Here is an 18,448-nt window from a genome sequence, read left to right as displayed (position 1 = left end):
GTAGTGGCATTCCTGCTTGACAAGCTGACATTAAAGCAAGACTTTTTCAACAAGGAATCTTGTTTAGTGTTATAGTAAATAATGTGTGCACGTCTTAAGTAAAGGCAGGCAGGAGGATGGTATTTCTACTATATTTCTTTACCCTCTGAAAACTGTTTCTTTTTGTTTGTTTGTCTTGTTTTGTTTTTTCTCTATTCTTGTGTTGGCTCTTGTCTCTGCCCACAGAAGGGTTTACTTTCAATTGACCAAATTCTGTTTTCATACAGCAGTCAGGGAAATCCTAGGGCATGGAGACCAAACCACAGCTGCTTAAACATTTTATTAACTTTCCATTTCACTTCAGAAAAGCACAACTTTATTTTCACTATAACCTATTAGAAACTCCATATTTTGCCCTGAGTCTGCTTTTTGTCTTTTTTTTTCAGTGTTGTTTTTTCCAGTTTGCATATCTACTCCTAGTTTGAGTCTGATTTACAAGAAATCCTTCCTGTTATTTGCCTATTTAAAACTTATTTTGAATATCAGAATGTTGCTGATTTGCTTATAGAAGGCTGGATGTCCTTGTAAAAGTTCCCAGAATATTTTGAACATTGACTATATTTGTTTTCATTTAATACAAAGCATTTTTATTGACAATAGCAGTAAAATTATTCAATATATACTCCATGAACTTCCTTTGTATTTCCATCTTCTCTTTTATTCATGACACACACATAGACAATTAAAATATTCCTTACCTCCTCTGTGCCAATATTTTGTACAACAGCCATTGGAAGTGATACGTAAAAAAATTTCCTAAATCTATAATTTATCATTATATGGATGATATTTTACTAGCTGACTCAAATGCAAATACTTTAGAAAGAATGTTTGAAGAAGTAAAGAAAATTTTGCCTTGCTGGGGATTACAAATTGCTCCTGAAAAGATACAAAGAGGAGATTCTATTAATTATTTAGGATATAAAATAGAGCTACAAAAAATTAGACCCCAAAAGGTGCAAATTAGGAGAGATAGACTACAGACTCTTAATGACTTTCAAAGATTATTTGGAGATATTTCTCATCTAAGAACTATTGTTGGGGTAAAAAATGATGAACTGCATAATTTGTTCAAAACCTTAGAAGGTGACAAGGACTTAAATAGTCCAAGAGAATTATCACCTGAAGCTGAGAAAGAATTGGCATTGGTAGAAAAGAAAGTACATGAAGGACACGTGGATCGTATTGATCCAAAGCTGGATTGCATTTTGGTTATTTTACCTTCTAGACATTCTCCTACAGGAATATTAATGCAGAGGGAAGATATTATATTAGAATGGATATTTTTACCAAATAAGCCAAATAAAAAATTAAAAACTTATGTGGAAAAAATCTCTGACTTGAATAGTTGAAAAGTTGGAGAAGGACATAGGGGTAGATGTGATCATATTTCATTGCATACATTCATGAAATTATCGAAAGGAAAGAATAGTTTCTAAGTCTCTTTCTAAGGATTTGGCTTCCAACCGTTTTGAGGCACTGTTCCCAGAGTAATAGCGGTCAGTGCTCATTTCAGAACTTATAATCAAACCTGCACTTTTATGTCATTGCTGTAGGTGAACTTCTATCTCACTGTTGTATTTCTAGGAACCTGTGTGATTCTCTGAAGGTTTGCATTTCCTCCTCTGACCCTTGCATACCCCTGAAAGCCTGGACATATTTCCTATATCTGCTACCTGCACTAACTTTCACTATGATGCCCTACAAATTTCTAAGAAATTCTTCTCATTAATATCTCCCTGAAGCCTCAGCTATCTCTTATTTATACCTCTGCTGACTTTTTCTCCTAGTTTCTCTGGTCTCTATATCTATGCTCTTTCATAATTATGTAGATCTTCACCCAAACTGAACCAAAGAATAGCTAATAAAATAGCTGAAGTTTATTCTGTAAAATTTCAAAAGTCGCAGTTGAGGACTCAATTCATTCTTCCTAACAAATGGTGGATTCTATTATGTATTTTTCATTAACATTTATATTTATTATTAATTTTCCCTATCCTGAAAGCATTTCATTTCATTTTGTGAGCATGTATCATTAGTCAGAATATCATTCTCTAAATTTTTATATCACAGTAGTATCTGTGAGAAAAAATGTAAGCTACATGAATGAACATAACTCACATAAATTCACATTCTGGAATATGGACATATTATGAATATCAAATAAAATTATACATTAGTATCTTTGAAAATCAGAATACAATATTTTTATGATTTTAAGAAGCTTGAGATATGTTATTATCATCATTTTGGGTATAAGTGTTAGGAAAAGTCATCTTAGGACTTAGAGTATTAAGGAAATATATATACTTTGTAGTCTGCCTTATGTGCTATTCAGACAATAACAGCAGAGGCAAGTACATTTTCACAGACTATTGGCATCTTAAAGTGGAGCACTGCAGTACTCTATTGTTTTAATAATGCTTATTCTGCCTGAAACATTAAGAAAACAATTTGAATCTGTAGCAAAGTGGCTTTGTTTAAATGATATGTATCTCTCATGCCACCTAGTGCTATAGAAGTAAAAAAACAGCACTCTCATAATGAGTTTGTATCAGTGAGTCAGGGTTCTGTCCTACTTTATAGAATTATCTCCGAGCTACCATAATTCCTCTTTTTCTTGTGTGTTCTAGACATTGCATTAATTACATATAACTTGAAACATGTTCAATATTTCATACTGGAGTATCTTACCGTGTGCTGTATGACGTTTTCAAAATGTCATATGTCTATCACTTTGATAATTCAGAAGAAAATGAAATCAGTGGTAGTGTACTTGCTTTATAGGCAAGGGGGCCTGAGTTCAATTTCCAGTATTACCAAAAATAAAATAACAAGGAGACTTTTAAATTTTTCATATAATTTCAGCAATTGCTACCTATAGGACTGAAAATAATGTGTTTCAGACTGTCAAGGGTTTGTGGTTCTACTGAGGCTCATAAATCTTGACCACATATTAATATTTTAAAGTACGAACTTCTATTATCTCCTTTAGAAGTGTCTGGAAGGAAAGAATTGAAAAGCAAGCATTTTCTTTCTTAAGAAAATATTAGTAAATGTTAATAAATTCAGCAGAAAAGCAAGGGATAAGCTCAACTTTTATCATGACAATGTGAAGTTGTCATATACAAATGAGTTGGGATGCTTCATAATTATGGTGGGACACAAAATACTTACAGGCATCAAGTTGTACATTCCTGTTTCTACTCTAGAACAATAGAGAAATAGCATAGTGAGAGGACTGGGAGGAGACTCAGACTATTTAATAAAAAATCAAAGTACCATGGCAAGAGAAGCCAGACACGAAACAAAAACAAAACCATTTACACGAACATTTATACTTACTACTTTCTACATTTCTACTTTTATAGGAGATTTATTATCCTATAAAAGCTTCCTTTTCCAGAAATAAAATAATAAAGCATGTAATGATGAAACAGGGAATTCAGAGAGCTGAATGTTATTAAATTCTACTTAAAATAGCATAATGTATGCAGAACGCAGTGTATAAACATATATACATATGCATGAGTTTACTTAATTAATTCTTAATAATGTCATATTATAATTTTTCTTATTACTTCCTTCTTATAGGTTAAAACTTGTCCAAGATTTTACTAGTCTATTAATAATTCTCAGGTTAAAAATGTCCATTGTGATACAAAGTTCCATATGAATTATCATATTACTTGCCTACTGTGGATGATTGATTGATAAATAAAGTACTGATTGACCAGTAGCCAGGCAGGAAGTATAGATAGGACAAGGAGAAAGGAGAAATCTGGGAAGTGGAAGGCTGAGGCAGAGAGATGCTGCCAGCTGCCATTATGAGAAACAGATGTTAAGATATCAGTAAGCCACGAGCCACGTGGCAACTTATAGATTTATAGAAATGGGTTGATTTAAGACATAAGAACATTTAGCAAGAAGCCTGCCATGGCCATACAGTTTGTAAGAAATATAAGTCTCTATGTGTTTACTTGATTGGGTCTGAGTGGCTGCAGGACTGATGGGTGAGAGATTTGTCCTGACCGTGGGCCAGGCAGGACCAGGAAAACTCTAGCTACACTTGCCCCTATATCTAGCATTTGTTTGCTATATGGTGTGTTTGTTTTTCATTTTCTTTTCTAAGCGTATGTTGCATATGGTTCTCAAATTACAATCTAGTGGCATTGAATTTTTCAATCATTTCCACTCTAGTGAGCAGTTCAGTTTTAATTCATGTCCTGTACTATGTCAGAAGATTTAAAAGTGTTTCCAATTCATACATAATCCTTTAAATTTTCATAATCTCATAGTCAACTAATAAAATGTTACACTGTTGTCTCTCCCAGTATTCTGAAATGGACAGGGTAGGGGAGAATACATCTTTGGGATGATCTAGAAACCTAGTGCAATGGAAACTCTCAGGAATCTATGAGGATGACCCTAGCTATGACTCCTAGTAATGGTGGATACAGAACCTGAACCAGCCATCTCCTATAACCAGGCAAGACTTCCAGTGGAGGGATTGGGACACCAACCAAACCACAAAGCCTTTGACCTTACAATTGGTCCTGCCTATAAGATGTGCTGGGGTAAAGGTGGCAAAGAACTTTTGAGAGTGGCCAACCAATGACTGGTCCAGCTTGAGATTCATGTTCATGAGAGGGAGCTCATCACTGAGGAGGATAGTCACCCAGAGGAGGGATAGTCAAGAGACATAGGATTGAGCTAAGCATGACTGACAAAAAAAGTCAATGAAGTGATTCCTAGTGGTATTCTTCTGTACTCATAGATTGGTGCCTAGCCCAACTGTCATCAGAGAGGCTTTACCAAGCAATTGATGGATACAGATGTAAAGACTCACAGTCAAACATTAGGTGGAGCTTGGGGAATCCATTGGAAGAGGGGGAGGAAGGATTGTAGTAGCCAAGGGGGCTAAGAACACCACAAGAAAACCCATAGAATCAACTAACCTGGGCTCATAGTGGCTCACAGAGACTGAACTGACAACCAGAGAGCCTGTACAGGACTGACCTAGGCCCTCTGCACATTTGTTACAGTTTTATATAGATTAGTCTTCTTGTGGGACTCCTAACAGTGGGAGCAGGGGTTGTCTCTTTGCCTGCTTTTAGGAACCTTTCCTCCTACAGGGTTGCCTAGTCCAGGCTTAATAGAAGAGGAAGGGCCTAGTCTCATTTCAACTTGATATACCATGATCAGTTGATATCCATGGGAGATCAGACTTTTTTTGAAGAGAAAAAGAGGAGGAGGAGTGGATGAGGGGAGGGAAAGTGGGGGGAGTGGGAGGAGAGGAGGGATGGGAAACTGATTTGAATGTAAAAGCAAAAAATAAATAAATAAAAACAAAAAGTTTACATTGAAGCCATGAGGGCTTTTGCTTAATGAATATTCATTGAATGACTGAGTGGATGAGTGAATGGTTAATGAAAGAAGTATTCTTCATTTTCAGTGTTGATTCCCTAATCAAGGACTTTTTCTCCTCCACACCTGGAAACCAGTACTTTATATATAGCCCAAAGACACACCTTAACAGTATTATCTTACAAAGGAAAAATCAATGGTCCATTTATCAAGTTTTGAGTAACAAATGATCTAAAAACTTCTTGAAACACAGATCTTTAAAACAAGTATGCAACAATTTATCTTATCTATGTGGGAAAAGTCCGAAACCCACAGTGGAGGTCTAAAACTGTGATTAGCAGTTAGATCTACACAATATAGGATGCATTTTGCTTTAGCATGTACATATAAGGAAAGGTCACATAATAAGCAAAATATAAAAGTAGTGGTTAATAATAACACAGAAAAGAATGATACAATATAAAAATTAGAGAGCTATTCTCTCTCCAAATGTCTTATTTTACTATACACTGCAGTTACTAGGAAGTACCTGCATATTGAGAGAACATATTGAGCAAAACTACACATATGGGGAAACCCTTGGACTACTTTTCATCAAGGCTCTATGGATTAACTTAGCAAAATCATTTCAGCTTTGCATGAGACTTCACCTGCATTTTCTAGACAAAAACTAGAGCTGAAGTCATCTCACAGTTTGAGAAGACTTAATGATCCTCTCAGTATAACCAAGAGATGTGTGTCACTGGTAGCTGAGAGCATAGCTGTTAGCTTTGACATCTCTATGTGCATGTGGCCTTTACTTGAGGCTCTGTCTTTTAAATCTTTGTGTTTGGATTCTTTGAGAAATTATACCCACAAGAAGAATTCCAAGTGACAAGAAGGCAAAGAAAGTCTGAGTCTATAAATTGGGATACCATAACTTTTGTAGTATTCCATTACTCAAAGGAGTCTGGAAAATTCCAGATTCAAGTGGAGATGATATAAATCCAAATTCTTGGATGAGAGAAGTAGAGAAAATGTTAAAAGGGGTGAATAAAGTCCTGAGTGAATGTTTTGTTTCATTTGGTTTTTGACATGATCATGGCATGTCAAGGACCCCAGGGTCTTCATCTACACGAATGGCCAAGCATTTCCCATGTTATGCTCAGAGGAATGGCAAAGCCTTCTTCTGTTATAAATATGAATGTTACAAACAACTGACCTTTAGCTAAAACCATTGTATGCAGAAACTTTCAAACAAGGATAACTGTAACCTGAAACTGCTCCCATACAGAAACCCCCTACCATGATTATTACCTGACCTGCTTCCTCCTTCTGCTACATCGAATAAATGCACTGAGTTTTTTGGCTGCTGGTGTGGCTCCAGCAGAGCACACAGCCCAAGCAAATTCAGCTTTTCATCATATTGTCTGTGGTTATTTCATTTCCAGTTACCACAGTCAAGTCAACCCCAAAGCCATGCAGGTTGTAGCAAATATAGTGGTAATAAGTGGTAGTAATTACCTTGATCAACAACAATAAAATAATGAAAATATTTTATTATGAAGATGAGCACGAAAATGCAAGGAGGAAAAAGAAAAGAAGGACATAATGGTGTATCTTTTCCAGTGACCCTCACATCTTCACATGACTCTGTGACCCATCTTATACATAAGAAAACTGCGAATGAAAATGGCCATCTAACACAGTTACTGTCACACAGTAAAAGCCAAAAACAAAGGAGCATTTGCAATTTATTTCATCATTCACTCACTCTACCATAACATTTAGTGATTCCCTATGTCCTACCATATAAAAATTCATTTCTTATATTTGATTTCCTGCTTTTGCAACCTTACCTCTTTCCTTACTCTCTGCTCCCTGTAATACCTACTGTACCACATACATTTATTTTTCGTCCTTGCCTGATTCCCTGTTACTTGAATGTATCCATTTGCTCCATCAGAAATCTCAATGCTGTGGGATGTTCTGTATGGCAAATGTGTTGCTGATTAGTCAATAAATAAAACACTGATTGGCCATTGGCTAGGCAGGAAGTGTAGGCGGGACAAGGAGGAGAATAAAGCTGGGAAGTGGAAGGCTGAGTCAGAGAGACACTGCCAGCTGCCAAGATGAGAAACAGCAGGTGAAGATGCCGGTAAGCCACGAGCCATGTGGCAAGGTATAGATTAATGGAAATGGATTAATTTAAGCTGTAAGAGCAGTTAACAAGAAGCCTGCCACGGCCATACAGTTTGTAACCAATATAAGTCTCTGTGTTTACTTGGTTGGGTCTGAGCGGCTGTGGGACTGGCAGGTGACAGAGATTTGTCCTGACTGTGGGCCAGGCAGGAAAACTTAAGCTACAACATCTTTCTTTTGAATATCTACTCAACTATAGCAACCTATAGGAACCTCCCCTTTTGTGAAGTTAACACACTTTAAAATATCAGCTTGTGGATTTGAACTGTAGCTGTTTCCATGTATTGCTTTTTATCTTTTGACTTTATATCATATTTTTTATAGTTCTGATCTATATTATCCAGCCTGGTAGTCTTCCTTAGTTACTCATAATCTCCCACTTTCCAAGCCTGTTCACCAGAGAATTGGCAATAAACTGCACCACAATGCTCTTTAGTCATGCTAAAGACAATTCGAGACTGCAGTAGAAAAATGATCAATGTTATTCTGAAATAACTAGTTTGACCACAGTCAAGTTGAGCATAGTATTCAGACCATATACTTATGCAAATTAGATGCCATTTGCACCCTTGAGCCTTCTCAGTAAATTGCACGGAAAACCCTGAAGAGCAAAGTGGCCCAGCAAAGCAGTAGAGTTAGTAACTACATGCTGTGATTTCTGAATTTCCATTAAATAGCATTTTCCTTTCTACTAGGTGGAGATTGAAATGTCTTTGATAGGATAATTTATTCCATAATTAAGAATGAAGCTTAAGGCACAAGTTCACTAAAATTATGTTTTTTCCATAGCACCTACTAAACTGTCTTATGAAGGACACAGGAATAAAAAGGACACAGACATATTGAAAAGAAACAGATTTTTTTCCAGCAAAGGCAAAAGATAAACTACAGAGGCCAGAAAATCTGTTAATAGTTTGCCTCAGGTCTCATCTGCTAATGTTTCAAAATTCACAAAGAGGGAAAAAATGTCATAGGGTATACATTCTCCAGGATTCAAATATGGAAAATCACCCTATAACCTGTGAAGTACAGGTGAGCAGATTCAGTCCCTCTACATCCTTTAGATACACAAATAACCACTTTCTGCAGACTGGTGATGTTTTTAAAATGCAGCTTGAAGTATTGGTGAGCTTTGGACAGGGGATAAAACAGAAATGTTTTACAGTATCTTTACCTGCACAACCTTCCAAATTCGACACACTTACTAAATGGTTTCTTGTACCACATTTTCAACTCAAAGTATAAATCAGTAGTAAGTTTTAGACAATAAAATGAGCTGATTAAGGTCCCCATAGTGTTAAGTCCTCATGTAGGAATTGTAGAAGGGAGTTTAGGAGTCAGAGTAAAGAACAGAGCAGCCTGCTTGCCTTATTATTCACTTTATTTTCCTTCTATCAGGGATAGCTAATCTTGTTCAGCCGCCCATTTACTCTTAAGAAGACAAACTGAAAGGCCTAATGGGAATGCTAAAAATCTCATTTCTGAGCGTCAGATGATTTCTGGTTACCAGAGGCATAATTTTTTCACTCTGATTATGCAGTTTTTTGACATCTACTGGGGTGAGAAAAATGGTTTTATAACAGAGAACTGAACAAATGTTTGGGGTTTATTTTATTTGTCTTCAGGGCAACTGTTACTAGAATTTGCTTGCCCTCTTTTGCCAAATGAATAGTTGCTATTTGCACCCCACCCCCTGCTTTATGTTGTGCTGTGACTGCCTCAGCTACTGCATACCTTTGTGGGTATGGTAGGAGACAAGTAAAATTCCTTTGCCAGGCAAAGACTCCACAGTGCCTCTTTCTGTGACCACTGTGGATGGGTTTAGGGAGACACAGCAGCTGTACATGCTGGAGGAGTGTATTTCTGTCTGCCTTTTCTTTCTTTTTTTTCCTTTCATTTTTCGTTATTAAGAAATTTTCTACTGTATGGAGTAGTGTAAAGGCCAAATCTGCAGTTATTCCAGCTACATTCAAAAGGAACCCTCAGAGGAACAAGAGTGGGCTATGGACAATACAGAGCTAAGGGACACTGAGAGTGAATTTCAAGCTTTAACTTTTCCATCGCTGAGTTACAATAGGAAACACTATCATCATTCTCTTCTCTCTGACTTAGCCAAGGAACAACATGCTACAAGCTTAAAAGCTTCATGGAGTCTCCTATACACTATTATGTTGTAAAAGAAGGATATGGAGAAAAAGGATTTCAAAAGATCAGGAATATGATTTTTCTGAAAAAAGCTAGAAATAGTGGATTCCTTAAACAATTTATAAATATTCAGAGAAGTTCAATTAATTCTAAGAATTATACAAGACAGAAGTGGCAAGAAATGTTATTTTGAAAACCTATGATTTTCTTTGCAGTATTATGAATAGTACTTTCTGGCATACATATGTACATGTGTGGTAGGAATGCGTGTGTGCAGGTGCACATGCATGCATGCATGAGTGCATGTGTTTGTGTGAGAGTTAGGAAGTTTCCCATGAGGAATACTTATTTTTGTCACCTGTACTATACATTTCTGCCCATTTTAAATACATTTTTTATGTGTTGTACCATTGGATAGCTCACCTAGTTCTATTTCCATCTGTTCCTCAGAAGGCTGAATAAGCCTCTCATAGAGCAGAGAAAGAGTTAGTCGCCCAAAAACTTTTTTCCCATGCAAAACAAATATAGTTTCAAACTCAGATTATGTTAACACATTGTGTCCATAAAATATTAAATATTATGTCATGTTTAAAAGAAAGTAATTTTGATTATATTACCAATTATTAAAGAACACATATCTCACAGGGTTCTTAGCTGGGTAAGATTGATGATTTTTTTTTCATCTCTTGGCATGTATAGAATCTTCCAGTACTATGAAGATACCAATGGTGATGAAGCTTCAAGGTCAGTATCATCTTGATTACTATGAAGTATGTATTATCTTCAGCACTACAGTTTTACCATCAAGTTTTGGAGAGTATCTCAGAGTGATAGCAATAGCCATCTCAGAGTGATGGTAATGTTTGGAAGGTATCTGGGACCCCACTGGTCACAGTAAAAGAGTTAACCTATTCCTGGTGCTGGCTTTTATTAGCCTGTAGTGTCTACTAGTAGAATGTCATCCTGTTACAGGGCAGCATCATTTAAAATTTAAAATATTTTATACATATTAATGTATATATTTTAAGAATCTTCAACAGTATTAAGTTTTCATACTTCTTTTTTTACAAGCTATTTAGTGTTATTTAGCTTTCTCTGCACTCCCTCCACTAGCTTGCCTCCCATGACCCACCTTTTCTGTTCTGTAAATCTTTTTAATCCTTTCATAGTTGATGACTATAGGCAACACTGCCTTCTGGATAACACAGCACAGTGGCACACATGAACTTATAGTGGATATGACAACATACACAAGCCACACGTAAGTTCAAACATATAGGTGGGGGGGTGGGCACTAAGCTCCACCCCTAATTGAGGATCTACTCACAATTGGTAACTTCTAGGAGACAATTTCTGTCACAACTTTCCCTATGGTAAGTTGACCACACTTCAGTGGAAGGCTACATATTCAATAATGTATGGATAGGACAAACTGGATTTGTGGAAAAAAACAAAAACAAAACAGGACACAGCAGTGACTGAGTAGGGAATAAAGTGAATCTAAAAAACAATAAAAATCAAATGAAAATGAACTAAATAATTTGGATATTTTGTCTGGGGAAAAATTAATTGTAATTTGCCGGGCAAGGTACTAATGTAAATAAATGCCAGAATGTAAAGTGAGTTGGAAGGATAGACAATATGCTATTTAATTAGACTTCATTTTCACTCCTTCAGTCTTCTTTATGCTTTGGCTTTGTCCTCAAACTGTTGGTAGGATAAATCCAGCATTTCCAAACATGATGTCGACATCAATACATGAGAACATCCCCAATCATTTCTGCCTCTGAGTCTTAGAATTTTGAAAGTTCCTTTTTACTTTCTCTCCAGTTTCTTTTCATATCTTATTTGTTGGAACTGGACTAACATCCGTTTCTACACCTATCATGAAGTATCAAAAATTAGCAAATAGTAGTGATTGGAAAGTCTAACATGTTAAACACATAGCTTTCTAGCATAAAGGCACAAATTTCCAATGAGCTATTCATTGTGTTCAATTTTGCCATCTAATATATTACATATTTAGTTATATCAGGAAATCATGGAAAATTCCAGATTTTTCAGTCATAATTCAATGACATGGTGGTATATATACTTACTCTTAACCTCTTTAGCAGTCTAAAAACAAAACTCAGTTCTCTGAGTATGGAATCACCATTCCTAACTGTTTACACAATTTTCAAATGGAGAAATAAAAGTGAAATGATATAAAAATTCTAACATAACAAATATTGCTTGTGATGTATGCCCCTGAAAGAATTTACATATTGATTGGTATTATTTATTTTAGTTTGAAATACTCTTTGACTTACATTTTTTTTCTTTTTACAGTGAGATATTGAAAAAGTATATCAAAGAAGCAGGAATTCCAATTTATTGCCAATCAGATATGAACATGTAAACCAACAACAAGAACACACCATTTTTCATGTATTAGTCTATCAGGAAGAATAGATAAAATTAAGCACACCTAGAAGCAGTCTAAAAGTAAATATTACATCTTTATATTGAGTTTCTAATAAGAAAACTTACATTCTGTAGCAAAGCCAGTCATTTTCATATGTAGTTCACATTCACAAAGTTCCAAAATTAATTTTCTAATAATGCTCTCTTTCTAGACTATAGCCATGCTTTTGTTTACTTCTCCTGCCCTAGACAATTTTTAAGAATCATGAAACAGTTTTAACATGAAAAATATGAATTACCACTAGTATTTTCAGATGAACTGAAGCAACTGTTTAAACAGTGTTTGTGTATGCATATACATCTTTATGTTTGTTTAGACATGTATTTAGTGGGTAGTGTCTATATCAACGACTTTTCACCATATATTTTGAGTTAGGGTCTCTCACTGAACCTACTCAGTGAAATTATCAACCTACTCAGTCAAATTATCAAGACTTCAAGTAATAAGAATCTTCTTAGTTCTGATTCTCTAGTGCTGGGATTACAAGATTAACTATGATCATCAATTAATCCATAGATGAGGCTAGTGTCATTTTGACTCAATCACTTCTCTAGGCACCACCTCTGAATGTTGCTACAATACAAATTAAAACCACAATGTGTGAGTCTCTGTGGGATGCTTATTTGTTTATTATGACAGGATATCTCTAGGTAGCTCTGGCTGTACTGGAACTCAGTATGTAGACCAGGCTACTCTGGCCTCAAACATACAAAGATCTGCATGCCTCTGCCTCCTGAGAACTGGGACTAAAGGCATGTGCTACAATAAATGACACTAGTCATGTTTCAACCATAGAGTATTTTCATAGACATTTTTACACAAACTTACTTAAAAAAAATTTTAATAAAAGTTTTGTTAAGAACTAAAATTATTCTATTATTTAAATTTTAGGGTTAAGTACCAGTAAGGCAAAGCCTATTATCGATGAGACTGTGCTTCTCTTTTGGTTCATGGACCCATGGAATAGATACAGTTTAAAGGTAAACAGTAAAAAATTCCAAAATGAAGCACAAATTTTTAAAAATAAGGAATTTGAAAAAATTTTGGGATCTTGAAAACCAATGCAGGAAGTAATATTTTAGTAATCTCCGCTACATTATTGTTAAGATTATGATTAGCAATAAGTAAACAAGTGGATTCTATTATAAAACGCACAAGAGAGTGAGATTATAAAACTTACATTTCATTTTCTTCACTTTTCTCTTGCTTTTCTGCCTGCAATATTTAGTGTGGGGCATTAAAATTTTACAGTTAGTTCTGAATTATATTAACATTTAAATACTGTTAGTATATTGCATAAAATGTATTCTTTGAAGTATTATTTTAATAACATTTTATGCATTCAAACTGATATTTAATGCAATGAAAATGGATGGCACTAAAGTTCTCAGTCTTTTTTAAGATTTTGTTATTTACTATTTTGAGAAATGTGGCTTGAAACGTCCTCTGCAATTTGTGCTTATATTTTACCTTAGTCTTCAACTTTGGGTTAATTTCAAAATAAGTCTATTCAATTGTTAACACAAATGCACAAACACTGAATACTGAATCTCACTATGCTTTCTTGAAAAATATAGCAAATTTCACTTTAACTCCAAAAGAAAAATGTAAAAACTAATAATGAAGTAATCTAAACAGGCATAAAATTGCAATGTATTTTCAGGACCTCAGTGAACTTCAACATCATCAGTTTATTTTTTTATTCAACCTCACAATACAGTAAAATTGAAATGTACTTGATCAACAGATGTGGTTTACTCAATAAGTAGTCACGAACAAAATGATTCAGTATCCAAAAGTAATTGTGGAACCCAAATGCTTTTTAATGTGACTAATTGACTAACTACATACATAACTACAAATAAATGGTGAATAGATAGGAGATATTAAAAAGTACAAGGAAGTGTTTTATATTCTGCAATGATTGAGCCAATACCATCCCCACCACCCAACCTCCAAATTTTGGGTTTCCTTCTGAATTTAATTTCCAAATTAGTCAATATTTTTTACAACAGCAAATAAGAGACAAATGGTTAGCATTTCAATAGAAATTTTGCAAAAATTGTATTGTTTCAATGAAAAAGAGTTTTTGCTTAGTTTAATTTACTTCATTTTTCTTGTATAAATACCCTTATGTGGTGGCCACAGCTGGAGCTTGGGTCCTCTGAACAAAGACTCTGGTGTAGGTTTTCACAAGATAGTCAATGAATTCCTGATAAGGAGACTTGGTGAACACAATATTTTTCCAGAGGTCAGGGGTCTAGAAGCTGTAGGTCTTAGAGATGGCATCAAAGGTGGCTTTAACAAAGTTGTCCAGGGTAGCAGTGCAGCCCCTGGCTGATGGATAGCTGTCATCAATACCAGCCATCATCAGTATCTTCTTGGGCATAGGAGATGGGTCAACACAGAGCCACAGCAGCCTGTTACTTTGTATGTAATGGTGAGAGGGCTTGCCAATCTTGTTTCCCCAGTAGCCTCTCCCCAACAAGGGCAACCAAAAGCTTGACCAAGATGATGGCCCCTCGAATGGCAGTATCTACCTCCTTGTAGCACTTAACACCAAGACTAACATGATCATTATAATCCCCAATAGTGATAAAAGCCTTGAATCTGGTCAGCCCCAGTCTGCTTCCACACAGGCACAATCTTTAGAACCTAGTTATGGATTACCCAGGGTCTGGGGATTTTGCTACATCCAGCATGGGATATCTGAGGGAAAAAAATCTACTTACACTGTGCTCTTATGTCTGTAAACTTCATTCCTCTAAGACAAAACTTTATCTACACAGCTACAGCTCTGTCAGGCTTTCAGGGCAGGGATAACTCTAGATGCACCAAGCTCCTTATCCTTCTACTTTATTTCCCTGGGGTGAAATCCTGACTCCATAGCTTCAGTTCTGTCTGGTTCCCTCTCATAGTCCTGCTAATGACTAAGCTCTTATGCTTCCAGCCTCCTCTTCGTCCTATGTTTCTTCATTATCCATCTCTACTACTCTCTACTCCTGGCTCAAGAGTACTGCCTTACCATCTATATTACCTCTGTGTTCTTCTCTTCTCCCTGGTCATGCTGTTCTGTCTGCTCCACAGAAAATGTCTGTCCTTTCTTTCCCTGGTCATCTGGTTCTCTGCCTCCTCAGGAATGTTGTTCTATCTTCCACCTTGATATGTAAAAACCTCTTTTGTTCTCAGTCAATTGCTCTGGAGAGCCACTAAGCCTCAAGGCCAGAAGATGGCCTCAGCTTCATTAGCATAAGAAACAAAGCTATGTGCCTCCCTCCAGCTTGTCTTTGCCTATGTGACCTTAACCAAGTACTGGCTACAGCAGGGAAGTTAGTTACCTAGAAGTTCAGCAGGTCTGGGGAGCTGAACTGTTACTAAATGGTCTGGAAATATTTGGACATGAAAAAATTTCATAGCAGAAGACAGCTGAAATAGTGAATGTTTGATTGTTGGTTATGCTGCAGCGCTCATGGCTGGCGGTGGAGAAGAGTGCTGATTGGAAGAATCACAAGCCATGGTTACCTTTCTAGAGCTTTATTGGGAGAGAGGGGGAAAGAGAGAGAGAGAGAGAGAGAGAGAGAGAGAGAGAGAGAGAGAGAGAGAGAAACGGAGAGAACATGCAGAGGGAAGAGAATGGAAGGAGAGAGTGTGGAAAGGAAGAGGGCGCACAGAGGGCATGCCCACTTTTTAGGCTGGGATGCCATCACAGGCTGGTGACATAATTAAGGACAGAATCCTTACATTGATAACACTAAATATTCATAATAAATGACTTCCCTTTTGACAGACCCTTGGCCTGTCAAAGTATAGCTTTAATACACAGCTGAATCTCTATAATATAATCTTGTGGCTCGCCATACTTTGTCCTTTGAGGATGCACTCAGGAAAAAATTCAATAATCTAGAATTCCTTAATGGGCAGAGAGAACAGGTACATGTCCTCCAGGGACTTGTTCTTCATTTCCTTTACCAGGCAGCCCAGTGTGGTGATTGGGATCTATGCCTTGTCTTCAGCTTTACCATCATGAGCCCTGTGGCCTTGACCATGACTAGGCCCCTAAGACTGCTGTGGAATCTTCCTCAGAAGATGCCTCAGCTTCATAATCCTGGGTGTCTGGGTCCTCACTGCCTTCCCACTGCATGGGCATCATTTGCCATTTGGTGTTTTTCTGAGGAAGAAGAAGAAAGAGGAGGAAGAGGAGGAAGGAGGAGGAGAAGGAGGAAGAGGAGGAAGGGGACCAGGAAAGGGAAGGGAGAAGAAGCAGAAAAGAATTTAAATAAGCCTTGATTTCTCTTGATTTGATCACTGACTCAGTGGTTTCCTCTTTCCACTTCCTCCCATTTTTTCTCTGTTTGTTTCTCCTTTCCTTTTTTTTCTTTTCTTTTTATTTAAAATAGATTTTTCTCTTTTCTCTTACACAATACATCCCTACCACTGTTTTCCTCTTTCCTATCCTCTCCCCACTCTCTTCCCCCATATCCACTCCCTCTCTATTTCTTCTTCAGAAAAGAGGAGGCCTCCAAGAGACAGCAGCCAAAATGGGCAAAACAGGATACAATAAGAAAAGGCAAAAGGCCTCCTATCAAGACTGGACAAGGCAACATAATAGGACAAAAAAATGTTTCAAGAGCAGGCAAAAGTGTCAGAGAAGCAACAGCTCCCACTTAGTAGTCCCACAAAACCACCAAGCTAACAGCCATAACATATACAAAAGCTACCAACTATAACATAAATGCAGAGGACCTGGTGAAGACCCATACAGGTCACATACTTGCAGCTTCAGTCACAGTGAGCCATTGAGTCCATGTTGATTCCATGGGTCCTGTTTTACTGGTATCTTTGAACCCTCTGCCTCCTATACTGTTTGCTACCCCTCTTCCTTGGGTTTCTCTGAACTCTAAAGTGAGGGACCTGTTGGAGACTCCAATTTTGACTCTCTCTCTGCATGATGTCTAGCTGTGCATCTGCTTCTATCTACACCCAGAGGAAGTCTCTTTGATGACAAGTAGACAAGGCATTGAGCTGTACAGCAGAATATTATTAGGAATCATTTCTTTGTGTTTTTTTGTTTTATTTTTTCCAGTTGTTTTTGGTTTGACCCTAGGTCTCTGATCTATCCAGTCTATTTCCTGGCTACCTAGTCTCTGTAGAACATGGGCTGTCTCTCGTGGTCTAGGCCTCCAAACATTGATTGGTCACTCCAAGTTCTATGACATTTTACCCCAGTACATCTTTCAGGCAGGACAAAATGTAGGTAGAGGAGTTTGTGACTGGAGTGTCCATATTTCCCTTTCTGTAGCCTATAAGTTACCTTCTCCAGCTAAAGCAGAAAGTAGGGGTTGAAGGTTTCATGTCTATACCAGCTCGACCTCTGTACATTCCCTAAGTTGTGGATGCTGTTCTCAGCAATGCAGTGCCACTGTAAGTTTTCAGTGAGTGGCTTTCTGATCTAGCAGCAGCCTGGGTTGTTAAAGGATATACACAGGACCCCCTGGGCCAACAACTCAACTTAATATAACCTAATCCCACCTCAAAGTCTGTATAATTTGCAAAAGCAGTTGTGGAAGGTTTGTGGCAATTATGAGGAAGTGGTTGAATCAAACAATGGCCATGGTCAAAAAATATTAAAAAGAATTTCAAATTCAAGTTTTAAAGTAATTATAGAGGAAAACTGCATCTTGTATCACACCCCAATCTTCTCTATGTCCTATAAGGTTCTGCTTCTATACAGGGAGTTACCATGGATTCCTGTACCTATTAACTGAATAAAGCCTAGAGACCCCATTTGTGCCACTCAGCTTATTTTTCTTTATATTTTTTAAAATATATGTAAAGTCACTTTTCTGAAATCATAAACTCTGAAATATTCAGCAGTAATTCTAATATCATAATCGATACATATTAGATAAACAACTATTTACTAAAAAAGATGATAACACCACATCTAAATGGCTTTAATGTAGGATCTTCAATTTAACTGGTACTTATCACTGTCAAGTGAAACATTATTTATATTTTAAATCAACAAATTAAATTGTCTTAAAGAAACTCCATCAGATCTGTAGTTCAGTGGTAGAGTATTTGTCTAAACATCAATGAGGTTCTAGGTTCAATCTCCAGAACCATGAAAAATTTCATTGAAAGGATTATGAGAAGTCATAAGTGTACATGGTGTGTAAAAATGATATATTCAAGATATTGCACTTGTAATCAAAATACTTATTCTATAATAATTACCTATATTCTTTA

At 36.6% G+C, this 18,448-nt stretch overlaps 1 pseudogene; it reads right to left on the bottom strand.

Annotated features, from left to right (window-relative positions):
* Window positions 1-14,330: 14,330 nt before the first annotated feature.
* LOC128116511 (40S ribosomal protein S2-like) lies at window positions 14,331-17,578 on the bottom strand (annotated as a pseudogene).
* Window positions 17,579-18,448: the final 870 nt, after the last annotated feature.

This window comes from Peromyscus californicus, unplaced genomic scaffold (genome assembly GCF_007827085.1).
Source record: "Peromyscus californicus insignis strain IS unplaced genomic scaffold, ASM782708v3 Scaffold_10__1_contigs__length_136768540, whole genome shotgun sequence".
Lineage (NCBI taxonomy): Eukaryota > Metazoa > Chordata > Mammalia > Rodentia > Cricetidae > Peromyscus > Peromyscus californicus.
This window is presented reverse-complemented; position numbering and strand designations above follow the sequence as displayed.